At 48.9% G+C, this 16,049-nt stretch overlaps 1 protein-coding gene across 2 annotated transcripts in view; it reads left to right on the top strand.

Annotated features, from left to right (window-relative positions):
* The window catches only part of CD46 (CD46 molecule), a 251,230-nt gene that overhangs the window by 32,711 nt on the left and 202,470 nt on the right, over window positions 1-16,049 (top strand). Inside the window, exons 16-17 of one of the 2 annotated variants that reach the window (XR_007509980.1) lie at window positions 466-781; window positions 1,269-1,384. The exons of the other annotated variant lie outside the window; for it this stretch is intronic. The gene's annotated coding sequence lies outside the window, so the exon portion shown is untranslated. Of the gene's footprint in view, window positions 1-465; window positions 782-1,268; window positions 1,385-16,049 lie in introns of those variants that run through there. 2 annotated transcript variants of the gene reach the window in all.

Below are 16,049 nucleotides of genomic sequence, written 5' to 3'. Positions count from 1 at the left end.
CAAAAATCGCATTGGTATCACTACATGTTTTTACTCAATATAGCTTGGAAGAGGCAATTTTCCTTCTGTGCTGTTTGTGCAGCCCAGGGTACAACACATTCCTGATCTATGACTAGGTTTCCAAGCTACATAGTAAAATGAATAATAATGATAGTAAAAGTTGTACAACTTTTTTTTTATACAGCAACCTTTGTATTACTTTAGTGCTGGATTTTCCAGCTATTGTACAAGGGGCGGGGGGGGGGGGGGTATTTTTTTAAAAACTACCATACCCAACAAAACCAAAAACAAAACCCCAACAAATTCAGGATTTAAAAGAAAATTTTTATATCAGTCCTGGCTGCAACTGCAGAAAGAGTCAAGCTAGATAGAATTAAACATCTCAGCTGGAGCATGGACAGGGCACCAGACAGCTTGCTAAAAATAGCTTAATCCTAATTACAGCCACACTTCTGCTTTTTCAAGGTTTCCCGTGGGGACACAGAGGCTGTCAATGGAGAGGGGGATCGGTGCCCACTGCGGCAGCAGAGGGGCCGGGGGCACACGCTGCCCGTTATTGCATAACGCCAGGAACACGCCGTCCTCCGGCGGGAGCGACGGGAGCGACGGGAGCGATGGGAGCGACGGGAGTGACGGGAATGACGGCAGCGTCTCGCCTCGCCGGCCTTCGGCTGCCCAGCTCCAGCCCATCGGCGCAGGCTTAACTCAGCACCCGGCCCTGGAAATCTGCTCTCCCCAGTTAGCAAAACCAGACTAAAACCACTGGAAAACAGGGTTTCAGGTAACGCGGGCTTTGCTGGTTAAAGATTTAAACATCACCACCTTCCTACCGACTCCCCGAACCGCCGGCAGCCCTCGGGGGAGCTCGGTCCTGTGCCAGAGCTGCCCAGCATGGATAAAACCCCCGGGAGCGGTGCCATGCACCGGTACGTCCCGTAGGAACTGCCACAAATCCCTATCGGTTTTATTTCCTCCCGGACAACGTTCACACAGAGAGCTGACTTGCTATCTCATAAGCAGAATTACAAAATGTTTAGTATGAGAAATAAACATATTTAAGCCTCTGCTTTTGAAACTAGGGTAGTTTATTTCTCCCAGAAAGCCTATGAAACTATGGAAAACAACTTACTTTCCCACCCTAAAGGATGTATATTAATTGCCAGTTTAAATATTTAGCCAGAAAATATATGGTTTCAGCTATAATAACTTAGGTTTGTTTTATCAGAAACCAGGAGTTAATGCTACGTTTTTTCCTTTCATTTCTGCAGCAGTAATCAGTAGGTAAGCACGAGGGCCCCTCTGCTCGAGATGGATCTCGGTCTGCACACATCACTGCTGCTGTGAAAACAGCCAGCGACTGAAAGACCTGCTAGCTGGTAAAACAAAGGAAAAATTCATCAAACATTCCTTCAATATCTTTGATTCACCTAACTGAGGAACAACTCTCCTGCAAGCACAGGGGGAACAGCATGAATTTCATTTAAAGTGTCCGACTGAGCCTGTTTGGATGTTTTAGAAAAAAACACAAGTCCCAATGAATGTTAGCACAGAGCCATCACAGAGAGCAGGATCTGAAACGCCGACAGCATCATGTCCAGGACCGTCAGCCCGGCAGGTTGCACTACGTGGTGGTAAGGTTTTGGGGGGAACACCGATGCTTACGGCTCGGCTAGGCGGCTCTCAGGGCAAAGGAGAGTTAGGAAGAGGGTGTCTGTCTGGGAAAGACCTTGTTAGTTTTGAGTAGGACTGTCGCTTCAGTAAATAAATAGTATTTTTACTTACAGCTCATCAGAAAAGATTTCATTTTACGTTTTTGGGATTCATTTCCCCTCTGCACTGAAACGCAGATCCAGGATGTGGGGCTTGCTCTTTGTATTTTTAATTAAATGAGAAAGGCGCACTACAGAACAGCTGGTACCTTTGGGCTGATGGACGCTGACCTGGGCTGCCAGAAATTCGCCTGCACATCCCTGCTTTGATCTCCACAGAAGACAGTCTTGCAGCTCCAGTCTCCCATATCCCGGCTGAGTTTGTAGCAGAGCTTTTGGCTGTCCTGCAGTCCCGGCTGCCCGTCCTGCTGTCACCTCCCAACTCCCCGGAGTCACACCCTGGGTACAACAAAATCTCCCATTAAAAGTTTCACCAACCTTAATATGACAAAGCAGTATTTTCCAATTGGGAAATGAATAAACAGGGAAAAAAATTGTTTAGACATTCCTAAGCAGCTTTCTTAGCATTACCGTGCCACCAGCAGACCTCGTCCGGGAGCAGACCTCCTCCCTTTGCCCACTGCTTTACGGGATGCGCCTACAGAAAGGTGATGCTGCTGCGTGTGTGCAGCGAGGCTTGGCCCTGGCTTAGAAACACCTATGGGTGCGAGGGCGCATCCCACTGAATGCGTGTGTCTGCCAGCCCCTGCCTGGAGTGACTGCTTTTGTAAGCACAGCGAGAGATTGGGAAATCTGCTGTGATTCATGCGAACCGCTTCAGTCCCCGCTCCCACCCCCAGCGCAGCACCCACGAGTGCCCGGGAGCTGCCAGACACACACACAGAGCGAGCACCACGCCTGCCTGCAGCTCCTCGCGAAGCATCGGCTGCCAAGACGCTCCCGGAGTATTTAAAACTCGGTGCCACAAATTAGTTGTTCTTATCTGAAAAATTCCTGAAATGCTTTTTATCTTTATTGCTGAAAATTATGGAATTCAGAGCGGTTTCATCAGCTCAGCTGAATAAACCGACGCCGTCACTAACTGTGGCGTTTTGCTGTTCGTGCTGGGTTTGGTGCTGGCAGGTACTGGCTGAGGTTTAGCTCTGCCTCTTGTCTCAGCCTTCAAACTGGGATTGTAAATTATTTTGGCCAGGGATAAACTGGCTTTGCTTGTAGAGCACTGAGCCACAGTGGCCTCTGGGTCTCAGCTGAGCCTTCTAAACGCTTCTAAAAATAAGTAATTATAAGCTATTATCTTTTTAAAATACTTGTAAAAAGGAAGGAGCAAGAAGAGACTCCTCTCCCAGCTGTTTTCTCCTCAAACTGCCAAGATTTATTTTTTTTTAAACTGTCCTTTTCTGTCAGTTCTCTTCTGTAGCCTCTCGTAAAACAAGGAGACACAACTGTTTAAAAGTTAGGACAGGTATTTTGTACTTACACAGCAATAATCATTTGAAACCCACTGTAAGTTCTAAAATTCAAGCTACCGTTAACAAAAATAAAAATTAATCTCAAAAAATATTTGTATGCACAAATTGATTACCCTTTACAGCCTGGAATTATTCTACAAACAAATCTCAATTAGAGGGTGAGCGTTTCTATTTTTTTCGTGAGAAAAAATAGATGTTGTCATTTTTCAACATATTTTGGTTTTTTTCTTACTTGGCCAATTCTGATGGGCCGCATTAGTCCCACTGTAGATTTTTTTTTTCCCTTTCCAGAATGGGAGACCTTTGTTTTGAGTGATTCCTTTGTGTAATTCGTAAAGTAGAAAACAAAACATTAAACATTACAAAACAAAACAGATGAAAATACTTTCAGCTTTGCTCATGTTCCTGCCAACTATTTTCCCTTTTAAAAAAAAAAAAAAACAACACACAAAACAGCTCCTTCTCAGCCCGTACATGACTGTATCGTTTTACTCCTTTAAAGGGGAAAGGAGAGCTGAGGATTAGCTCTCGGCCTGCTGGAAGGGCCAGCAGCTAAGAAATGGCAAGGACTGGTTTAAAGCCTCTAAGCCAGCTTCTAATACTATTCCTCCCCCCAAAAAAACAAGGCAATAAGAATATATTGTGATGAAGGTACAAACTTTTAAGACTTCCTTAAATACACATTTTGAATAGCACACCAAAGATCAGCAATTTTATTAAGAGATTAATAGCGTGAACACAATTTATTTGCCCACTGACTGCACCGGACGGGAGCCTCTGCTCTTCAGATCCGTTCCTGCACTGTCACTTTCCATTCCTTAGGGCTGGACCGTTGAAATGAGGGATGCAATACCTCAGAAGCCAGGAGCGATCTTTCCAGCAGGCCCTTTACCTCCTTTTTGCCGATACCCGTGCACGTGCAGGCTCGCTCTTTGGGAGACAGTGACAGCTTGTGCCCGGTGAGACGCAGGAACCAGCCTGGCAGAACTGTCCTCCTCGGGCTGTAGTACTGCCGTCCAGTGCCGTGAAAGAGAAACAGCAGCATCCCAAAGCGATTCCATGGAGCCTCCAAAATCACCTGTGACTAACAGCTCTGCTTGGGCTAGAAACTTCTCTTTTTTCCTTTGTTTTTTTTTCCTTTGTTTTTCATTCCAGGCTTCACTTGTCCCTTTGTTTGCCTGGGAGATTTTCACCAAGTCCTGAAGACGATCGTGTTCTGGGGACGCTCAGAACGGCCAGAAATGTTGCATCGCTGCCTGGTCCATCAGAGTCTGTATCGGCTCCAGCCGAAACCATCTGCTTGGCCTCCAAGATGCGACCGCGGTCTAGAGGTGAGGTGTGTGCCTGACTCCCAGAATTCCTCTTAAATATTCAGAGCATGACAGGTCAGAAAAATCAGAGCTTACGTACGGCCTTAACATTTGGGGTGCACCAATAAGTAAGAAATAACAGGTCACAGGGCTGAGACGGGCTCCTCTGCCAGAGCCTTGCAGGAGGCTTCTTCACCCCGACCCCAATTCCATCCCTGAGGCTGCTTTCTGTGTGGGAACTTTCGGGAAGTTTAACGTACAAACTTGGGGCTGGGTGGGGACTCGGGGATTTATGGTGGCCACCACTCCGGCTTCCACTGTCTCAGGGGTGCGCAAAATGACGTGGGATGTTGTGCTTCATGCGATGCTGGCCCGAGTTAACCCGTAGCCCTGTTTTCCATCTGTAACCATGGCAACCCGAGTTATCTTGCAGAGGTGTCCATCACCCCGTGGTAGTAACACCCTGCTCGTCACAGCCGACCCGACAGTCCCACCGCTGGGGTTGTCCGTGTGCACATCCCAGTTGCCTGAAACTGCAAAAAGAAAACCCCCAAAGCGAGGTGGTGTTTGCAGGACCACCATTTCTAACGCCGATTCTGGCGGAGGCCGAGTGGGAGGTGGGGAGAAGGCAGAGGAAGAGCGGGAATGCCGGAGCAGTTCAGGCACAGTCCTGGCTCTCAGCAATGCGATCGGCTCCTTGGCAACGGGAGGACGGTGTGTCAGGGTGGATGGGACACAAACACGCCGGCTCCAGCAGCTCCAGGAGAGAGGAGCATCACCGCTAACACGGCTCATCTAATTTTGCCATGGAACACTTGAAAAGAAAGAAGAAAGTAACAGCTGGAAACAGCTTCCCGCTGAGTGTGTTACACAGCCGCACGAGGTCCTTTGCTGCCCTGCTTTTATAAAATATTTTTCATACAACAGCATTGAGTTTAGTTGTACTCAAGAGAAAAAAAGTCGCCTATACTGACCCTCTGCCTACTGGGGATTTTGTCATATGGAGAGGGAAGATGGCTGGTACCATGAAAAGAGAGAACAAATGCCTCGGCCCTTTAGACTGTCTTGCAGGATTTCACGGTTGCCACTCTTCAGGACGTACTGTCCATCTACTTGATCAGAACAACTGTTATTCCTCAAAAGAGGATTAGGCCTTCAAATTTTCCAAAACCTAAATAATTAGAAAAGTTTTACCAGACTTTGCTGTCTTTTTTACAAGCCTTCCCTGCACTTGCACACAAAATTATCGGCACTGAGAAGCTAAAGAGTTAAATCAAAATCAGAGATCTAACAGGTTCTCATAAAGTCTTTAAAACCAAGATAAGGGGAAGAGATGAATATATCTTAAATAATGAAAAAGACATGGATTCTAAAATTATTATTGAATGGATTCTTAGTAGTAATATTAGAAGAAAAGTCAGTCCTAAGCAGTCAATGACTGCTGAGCTGGCAGTCCTACACTGTAACTATGATAATCCTGGCTGCACAGAGGCACCAAGACTTTAATTCCAATTAGTTTTACATTGAGTGTGTCACCTCACACACGAAGGAGGACAGAAAACACATCTATATTCTTTTGTAAACACACAAACATGGTTTCCACACTCATTTTGGTATTGCACAAGAGTACTAAAGGGGTTAGTTTCATCTCTGAGGCAAAGAACTGCATAGAAAAGTAAAAGCTGGTATAAATGAGCTATCAAGAATTATCCACGTGTGAACAGAGTCGCCCAGGAGATGTGACGGGCACCCAGTGATGGGCTGTGAACTGTCAGGGACCAGCCCCCAGAGCAGAGCATGGGGGAAGAGTGTGCGCGAGCGAGGAACAAAAAAGGGAGATGTTGGCGGACGGCGGTAATTCTGCTTCCCCGTGCGAAGACACAAAGAATTGCTGCATGGCGCGGGGTGGGAAGGGAAGCTGTGATTCCAACAGCAGCACATGCATTAACCTTGCTGCTCTGTGTTGATCGGTTTACCTACAGTCCCCAACCGACTACAACCCAGCAATAGAGCTTTTCCCCTTTTGTAAACATCTGTAGGATGTTTAGCTTTCAAAGAGGTGCGTCTATGGCAGGGTGAAAGGTCCAGGGTAGTCATTAGAATTCAGAAGTCTGTGAAATGTGAGCTTGTGCAGGAAAGTGTCTTCTGGCATTTAGGGTACCCCACTTCAGTCATCGACAGGGTGAGAAGAGAGGTGCTCAAGGGGAATATAGGAAAGCAGACTGGATATGACAGGTGAAAATAAGGCCATCCGATGTGCACATCCATGAGCCAAGAATGACTGAGACCTATATCCCAGTCTCCCCCCTGCCACATGCTCTTTCAGCAGGGCTACCTCCCGGCAGCTCCGGTGTCCCAGGGCGTTTGCTTCTGGAGACCTGCAGCTCCTTTCCTGGAGCTGGAGCATTTCTTCACCTCCTCACAGCAGCTAAAGGTGGAACGAGTACGAGGTCGCTGGCAGGATAGTCCATGATGCCCCAACTTGTGCGGGCCAGCATTTGGTTCTGCATAGCCTCGACACCAAACCCGCCACCCCCGGGGATGAAATCTGGGTTATATAAAGCCATTCCTGCCTCAAACCTGTGAGGTTAAAATGAGGTTGTCCAAGAAGAAAGCTGCCTCGGGAGGACGATTCACTGCCTGCACCAAACTTTGAGTACAGGTGATAACTGAAACGCTCGGTGCTCAAATGTACATAAACACACAGGCCAGGATGCTGGGAGTTTCCTGAGCGTTCAACATGTTTGCAAACGTTCTGGAAAATGAGTACGTAGTGAGCTGGCAATGTTTGGAGATGATACAAAACCAGCAAGGCACATCCACGGTAAGACGGCGAGGAGTAAGGGAAGCATCTCATGATGTGCAGGGGCTGGGGAAAAAATTATCTGATTAAATTCAGAATTCGTAGGTTCAAAGTGCTAGGCTAAAAAAACCAACCGACAAACCCTAACTGAACATATTCAAGTGATGGATGTGGTGTTACTCAGAAGTTCACGGAGAGCTGGCTGCAGCATGTGGGAAGGACCGTAGCTACCTGCCGTGCCTGCCCGCTCCTTCCCTGGGTGCTCCCTACAGGCACCGCGAAAGGCAGGCTCCTGCATGATGGATTTGTGCAGTCCCAGCAGGGCAGGGCTAATTCTTATATTTGCGTCATTCCATTTACGTGACAAAGTGTACTGAGCAGGCAGTGTGACGGTCCATGGTCACGGAGCATTGTGAAACTGTAGGATGCCAGGTAAACACACCAGAGAGAAGTTTTATACCTCTATCTAAACACAGTTCCTACTCATTTCACAGCCCAGTATAGGCAGCACTGAAAACTGCACCATTAAAACATATTTAAAGGGTGCAAAGCCCACGTTGTTCCTTCTGTCAGTGCTTTATGAAAATGACCAGCTGACTGGTATGCTGCGAAGGGCCGCCGCATGAAAGTGGACCCAGGTAAGAAAGTGTAGGACCACAACAGAAATGCTAAGTCATAGTTTAAAGGCAGATATTTCTTTCCCAGAATACTAATGTAGTTCCTACAGCACAAAGAACAAAAGCTTCCTTCTGTAAATCCATTTCACAGAGACCACAAGATGGGGAAATCTATCACGCTTAGGTAGCTGGCATTGGAAGGGAGCTACTCTGAGTGGCCCAGGGTCAATTATCAGTGAGCGTTGATGCTGGAAATTTAGTCATTCGATGGCCGGAGAGAATGGCAACGATGGAAACCACTAAAGCCAACACGCAGATGCCTTACAACTTCGGACCATCACAAAGAACGAGAGACAGCAGCCATGTTATCAAGACCACACAAGTTTGTTTGAGAAGGACCCACTGCGTTCCAATAGCCTGAAAAAAATCCCCACCCAACTTTCCATCTCCATGGTAACTCCTTCTTCCAAAGCACTTTTAATGCAATTTGTTTCCTGTTCCTCTAACTCCTCTGATGGTTTTAGAAAAAAAAAGTCAAGGCTAAAGGGCTGGTAATACACCTACAGCAGGACCGTAGACAAGAAACCATGTCTTTGCCTTTGACGGCAAGGGACGAGTAGAGCTTCTGTCCCCTCCAAGGAGATACCCGTGTTACCATCACGAAACTGAAAATGTGTGGAATAATTACTGACTGCAGAAAAAAAGTCAGGGGGAAATTATCTGCAGAAGACAGCGAGAGGGGATCAACACTGCTCCAGCCTCTCTCCTTGCAGGAGTTGGTACACGAGTTATACGAGTCACTTCTAGTAGAGGTCCCATCTCAGGACGGATCCCTGCGTCTGACTTCCAAAGGGCCTTGGCTTGTAACGGGAATGTGATTGTAGGTAACTGCCCATGCTGGCCTTGGCTGCTCTTAGCATCAACACACCCTTTCGTGTTACTTGTCTCCCCCGTTCATCTTAGAGGATAGCCAGAGTGAGAACTCAGAAGGGCCAGCCAGGGTGATGCCACCTGATAAACCCCTGATACTAAGAAAGGGAATTATCCCGAGTACAAATATTCACTCAAACGGACCACGAACACAGCCGCAGGATACTCTGTTAGCAACCGACAACGTAGGTGAGAGGTATTTTGTCGAATGGGCAGTGTATGAGAACATGTCTGAGTGAAAGAAACTTAAGCCTGTTAAATATTAAAGTTCCAAAATTAAACCCTTGTTTATATAATGACTGGGTCACTGCTGCAGAACAGGGCCATTTGCAGGATTGTACCAAAAAAGGCCCTACGAAACGCAGACCTTGACGCGGGGCGCCGAGTCTCCCGCAGAAGCAGACTCGGCAGCGTGCTGCCGCTTGCCACGGGGGTTTTTCTGCTCGCCCCCGTCTCTCCCAGGGCTCCTCCCCGCTCCCGTCCCTGTCCCCACCTGATCCACGCGCTGCGCGACGATCCGGTGAGGTCCCATCCATCATCCGCCGGCTGGGCGCGCAGCGAAGGCGCTTGCAGGTACCTGGTGCCGTTGGCCTCTGTGGGGAGAGGGATCCTGGTACCTGAAAGCAAAAGAGCTGCTTTGAGACCGAAGCCTGAAACTCAGATCCTCATCCTTGGTGCTCATGAAAACCTGCGCGGGGATGGATGGGGTGGAAAAGCAGGAGTGCTGCCGCTGGCTCCTAGTTAAGTGTGTTACGTGAAGTCCACCCTCAGCGCCTTTTCCAAAACTCTCCTTCCTTTGCACTGTCTTCTTACGCTGAACACAGCCGAGTTGCAGGCCATGAGTTGATTTTGTGAATTCAAACAATAATGCAAACACTGTTTTTCTTTTTGGAATAAGGAATGAAACTGGTAATGAAGACAAGAATTCTGCAGTCACTACAGAAAACAGTCGAATATCCTTGCTGCTTTAGCTTGGCTAATGACAAATAACAACATGGCAAACTTACAAGTAAGAAAATTTAAATGCAAAATATAGAAAAAAAACTTTATGGAGCTTCCCTACCACAGAGTATCTTTAAAAAGCCTTCTAGAAGGCCTTTTACCACACTACTAAACACACCTTTATTTATTATTTTTTTAAGAAAAGAACATAAAAGAACTTAATTCCAACTAAATATTTAACCAAATAGCAATTAACTAACAACGATGAATGGCAAACAGTCCTAGTCCCACGCTAAACTGGGACTTTAAAGCCCGTTTATCTAAGCTAAAGCTGCTCAAGGGGAAAAGCAAGTTTATTGAGTAAACTTTGTCTCAGCCACCTCGCTATTAAAAGAGCCTACAAACAGGAACTACATCATATATTCTGAGAGAGACAAAAAAAAGGGCAAGAACATAACAATCCATTGCATGGAAGTTACAATGCTATGCGGAGCAATTATCCCTAAATACAAAAGCAGAGCCAACGCGAAGCTGTAAAGCGGCCGCTTTCAACGCCCGTGGCCTTGGGTTAAAACAGAAATAAGTGAGGGACCCCTGACATTCCGCCCGATGTTCCCATTTGGCCTGGGACAGTCCTTCCCACTTATCCACTAGGAAGGAGCGAGCCTGGGCAGAGTCACCCAAGATTTTACCTATGTCCGACCCCTTTGCTGAAGTGTAACAGAATTAGCTGCTGCTTATCATCGTCATCGTCATTTATTATTAATTATTATCATTATTTTATTATTATATCATGTTATTGTTGTATTATTTTATTATTATTATTATTATTATTATAATACAAAAATCATTCTCATCACGCTAGGGAAGCAGACCAGCCCGGGAAGCAGGGGGGGGGCCGTGCCGAATCCCTCTGCCCCCCCCCCCCCCCAGCCCAGGCTGCCTTTGGCCGGGGGAGGCCGTCCCCCCCCCCGGCCCGCCGCCCCCCCCCCCCCCCCCCCCCCCCCCGCCTGCCTCAACCAGCCCCGGCCTCACTGGGGGGGGGGTCCCATCGTGTGTGTCTCCCCCCCCCCCCAACTCCGGGGAGGGGGTGAGGGCAGGGCTGTGCCCGAGCTGTGTGTGGGGGGTGCTGCAGCGGGTGCCCCCCCCTCCCCTCCGGTGTGTGTGTCCCCCCCCCCGTACCTGCCCGCCGCGCAGCATCCCCGCGGCTCCCGGCCCGGCCCCGGGGGGGGGGGGGGGGGGGGGGGGCGGGCAGCAGCGGCTGCTGTTGGCTGGGGCGGAGCGGGAGCGGAGGCGACACCCCCACCCCAAAACACACACACACACAGACTCCCTCCCCCCCCCCCACCCCCCCCCCCGGGGGGCTCCCTGGCCGAGGAACCGGTCGCCAACCGCCCCCCCCCCCCCCCCCGGCCGGCGCAGCCAAGGTCATCCCGCAGGGACTACAACTCCCAGGAGGCAGCGTGTGTTCCCGAGGTGGGGGCCCGGGGGGGGGGGGACCGGCTGGGAATATCTCCGGACCCCCCCTCACAACCCCCCCCCCCGAGGTGCCTTTTCCCGGCACGTCGAGGCATTTTCTTCTGCTTTCCCACGGGACCGGGGCTGTCCCGACCCACAGAGGAATCTTTTCAAATCCTGCACGGGAGAAGCAAATCTATTTTGGGGTTTTCAGTAAAAAAAAAAAAAAAGCAGCAGGAGGAGAAATTCATTTCGAAAGGTTGGGATTAAAATCCTACGCGGGTCCTTCCAGGTCTGCAGCCGCTCCGTGGGTCACCGCGCATCTCCCTGGGCACCTTCCCGTGCCCCCACGGTCGTGAGTGGGTTTTATTCTCGCTCCCTCTCAGGAAGCAGGGGGGATAATCATTCCCCATTTAACGGATGGGAAACTTGGCACAGCACAGATTAAGTGATTTGCTGACAGGCACAGAAGAAAATTGCGCTAGTCAAGCATTCTCTCAATTATGCCATCCTTGTAACCGCATAATTTCCCCGTGTGATTCCAAACACGGCGCGTACTCCCCATATAGGGCTTCGGCTCCGCAAAGCATGCGGCTAACATCAACCGGCCCCCGCGCGTTGGCGGCAGGATGGGTTACGCCGCTCTGCGTCCTCGGCCTGGGGGTCCACGGGGACACAAAACCACAGCTCTGCTCCCACAGACCGGGAGCGATCCGGTGCCGGATCCGGGCTGGCAGGAGCCCAGGATGTGCAGCTATGAACTGGGGGGGACGGACGGACACGAGAGGTGTCGGGAGCCCAAGGGGTGCTCAGCTGTTGGGTGGGTGGGTGGGGGGGGTGGGTGCCACACAGACACCCCCTCCAGCACGCACCGCTGCAGCCAGATGCTGCTTCGCCTTTGCGACCCGCGCAGAGGTCAGCACCTCCTTCCGCAGCCCGGTGGAAATTCCCCAGCAGCACCAGCAGCGGGGCCTCCAGAGACCAGCAAACCTCCCCCGGACCTCCAGGCAGGAGTTGGGGCGCTGCCATCTCCATGCATCCCACCGCAGCGAGGCTCCCGGGCTCCGGGGAAGGATAATCCGGAGCTGAGCGGCCGGTGGGTGCTGAGCTGGGGCTTGCTCTTGCCCCCTCGCCGCTCCTTGCCCTCGCCTCGCTGGCTGCGTCATCCCCCGCGTGGTTTTTTTTCAGGCTCCCCTGCCCTCATTTGAATGGGCCCTGCCTGCCCAGCCTCGTAATCTGCCACTAAGTGGGACTGCCGATGAACGCTGTGATAAATTTAGAAAGAAATCTTTGTGTGGGTCAGAGGAAAAACACGGCGGCCCGGGGAATCCGAGCTGCAGCGAAGCAGCGCAGCTCGGTTTGATTTCCCTCTGCTCTCCGCCTGCGAAGCAGGATTTAACGCCGAGTTTCTCGTTGGCAAAAGCAAAAGGGGATCCAGAGGGTTTATAGGCGGTCCTTACTCTGCTGGAGTTTATAAGCCAAGGGTGCCTTCGTATAAAAATACTCAGTTTTAACAAATACTAGTGAAAAAGGAGCGGGGAGGATCGCAGCCTGCAAGCTGCCCCAGCTCGGCGCGTGACCTGACATTTCAGCCGGAGCTGCTTAAAGAGCAAGTTTACCTTCCCCCAGGACTTGTTTATATGCAGAAGTAGGGAAGGCAGTTTTACTTAATTCCGCTTTCAGGCTCGTCAGGCTCCTGCCTGCCACACCACAGCGACATTGTTCCTTCGCAATTGCTTCTGTTAATCTGTTAAATTGTTTTTAAACAACAACAACAAAATAATAGTATTAGTGGTGCAAAATCCCCCGTGAAATCACGAATCCAGCACCACTTTCCTTACCGAAAGTCGGAACGCCGTTCCAAACTGGTTTTTATCATTTGCTGGTAAATTATATTGTACCAACACAAGAAAAGGAAAAGAATTTTCTGAATGTATTTCCTTTAATAAGCTATTAAGACCTTGTACTGCTAATTAAACTATTAATTAGACGTCTTATCGTTCCTAAACACGTTAGCATGTTGCCAAAGCAGCAATAAGCCCCTGGGGCAGGCAGAAGATAAGAAAAGAGGGAAGATGCAAACACAAAGATTAAAAAAAGAAGAAGAAAAAATTTCACAAGAACCAGAAATAGCAAATAAGTAACCAAGGGTCGGTGGAGTAAGGTATTGTTTAATTTATAGGAATAAAAAAAATATGTAACTTGAAAATAAGTTTCCTAAGTACAGGCCCTTGGGACATCTTTTATGTCTTATGCAAGACAAAAAGAGACATAACTGTTTTCAGACCTTTTTTTTCTACAGTTAGAGTGAGAAACTGGAACTAGTCTCCTTTTCCCCCAACGAAATAACTTTCCATTAGAAAACGAACAGAAAAACCATTCCAAATTGTTTGGGTTTTTTTTTCTCCAGCAGAAAAACGCAAACAATTTTCAATTGGAAAATCTTAACCCAATGCAACTCCTGCATCCGACTCCACAGCCGTCCCCTCCAAACCAGCCCTCTTCCCCAGAAAGAGCATCCCAGGCTTACCCATTCTCGTCTCGCCTGGAATTTAGAGTTAAAAAAGAAAAACTTTGAAGCCTCACAGTACTTGGCACACTTTCTTTGCACGCTGTGAAGGTGTTTCCTCCTGCCCTTGTGGGTCCTCAAGAAATGAAAAGAGGACGTGAGCCTGCGAACACGGAACAGCTCTGTGCATCGGCCCAAACGTCCTTCTCACACGGCACGTTGTGTTTCAGACCCGAGTCCTGGCTCACACTGCTCTACGTTCATCTCTGGCTTCATCTCAGGGTCTGCACCACGAGCATATTAAAATGATTTTAGAGCCCAATTCTTCAGCATTTGCCTTTGACAGTTTATCTCAGGGGACAGATAATCTCATTTACATCAGTTACGACAAATCAAAACACCAGCAAATTAAATGGATCTGAAGGCTAAGATTAAAGACTTAGAATTAAAACACCTGTGAAGTGCCGGCGATGCAAATAGTTATAAAAATAATTTTGTTCTGGGGGGATGGAAAAGCCCTACACAGGTCCCGCTCCAGACTGGTACAGCACAGGATTTCAGCGGGACTGGCTGGAGGAAGCCGAGGGCACGGCCAGTTCCCAGGCTCGGGTCGCAGGGAAGAGCCCTGGCTGTGCCGACGCTGCTTGGCCAGCTTCTTCTCCGTCAGCCACCTGAAGCGTAACACGGGACGTTATCAGAGCCTGCCTGGGTTTCTGCGTTCCCTGTGCTTGGATCGAAAAGCCTGAGTGGCCTTGCAGCAGATGGTGCAGCAAATATTGTAGAACTCCCACACGAGTTTTGCAGGATCAGGCATCGAGCAAGCAGATGGGAAGCGGATTGATGGGAAATTCATTTTAGAAATTTCATTTTAGATGTTCCCCATTCCTCGAATATGAGCTTCAAAGCCCACTGTACGTATTACTTCTTTCATAATTTCATGTTACTCTGTTAGCCTCTTGGCTGGATCGCCGGCACCCCGGGGTGCAGCCGGGGACTGTGGTGGAGCAGGATGGTTCTTCAGGTGCTGCTTCTGACTGAGCACCATTACCCGAGTACCAGCTGCCCTCTAGAGCAAAGTAGTAAATGTTTTAGCAAAGCACAGCCAGCAGATAGCAGCATTGTTATGTATAATATACCCTAGACTATTTCTGCTGTGGTTTCAAAAGTCATGCAGAAACCTTGGTGCATCTAAGTGTGAGGCCATGACCCCCCCCCATTTCTGTGCAGCGGGCGGTGGGTACGCCGGGCACCGAGCTCCCGCTCAGCTGGGCTGCAGAGGTAAACACTTACCTCTCGTAATTAAAGAGAAGTAGTATTTCTGTAGCCTCTAAGCTAAACTGCATCAAGCAAAATTTCACAGGGGGTGAAAATTCCACAGCACAAGGCATGCAAGGCATCTACCCTTAAACTGAAATTTTAGCACAACGCTCAACTAAATCTGTCCCGGCAGATCTGGAGCACGGCGAGCACCAGGAAAGCGCATCTTTTTCTTGAGGGGCTCCAAGGCACAGCACAAGGCAAAACGCTGGTGTTGTCGAAGGGCCACAAGCAGGAATTGGGCATCTTGCTGCTTGTGCAAGACTGATCCTGCTGCTGAGGGATCTTGGCCATCGGAGCCGCTCTTCCCAGCACTAAATCAATGAAAAAGAAATTAACAACCAGCAAACAGAGAAAGGAGCTACTTTTCTCTGACCTGGGACGTGCTGTTTTGCTGTGAAGGGCTTGTGATATTGCAGGGCAGGAGTTTTCTCACCTGGAAGGGTTGTGCTGGTGTTATTATGAAAAGGATGGAAGATCCACTGAGGGACATAGTTAATAAGATTTAATTAAAACTTGTTTGTTCTGATAAATTTGATTGGTTTCGGCAATGTGCAGAGCAAGCCGCCTTCAACGCACAGTAGCATTTTATGGCTGTTCAGACAGGAAGGTATTCCTTCATTTCTGAAAAAGTCTTTGATTTCAACCTGCAGAAGGATTCGGGGGCTGCCCGGATGGGTGTCAGAGCTCCTGCTTCTGTTTCAGGCTGGGACATGGACATGTCATTTAATGGCTGTGTCACATTTACATTTATATTTAACACCTTGTATATGTATTTGCCACCGTTCTTCCCCAGAGGATGCTTTCATGCCAATTATTTTCATCAGGGCATTTCACGCCGCTGTAAGGGTCCTCACCAGCCTAACAGACTATATACACACACCGTATACAAGCAGGACAGGAGATCGTGAACCAGGCAAGAGCCCTTGCAGGAACCTCGAACCATGTTTATAGGCAAGCAGGTCGCTGTTGGAAGCTGAGATGGATTTAGCCCCCCAAAAGCCTCCAAAAGTAGCCCAAAAGC

This window comes from Accipiter gentilis, chromosome 29 (genome assembly GCF_929443795.1).
Source record: "Accipiter gentilis chromosome 29, bAccGen1.1, whole genome shotgun sequence".
NCBI lineage: Eukaryota > Metazoa > Chordata > Aves > Accipitriformes > Accipitridae > Astur > Astur gentilis.
The sequence above is the reverse complement of the archived record's forward strand: the minus strand, read 5'-3'. Positions and strand labels throughout refer to the sequence as shown.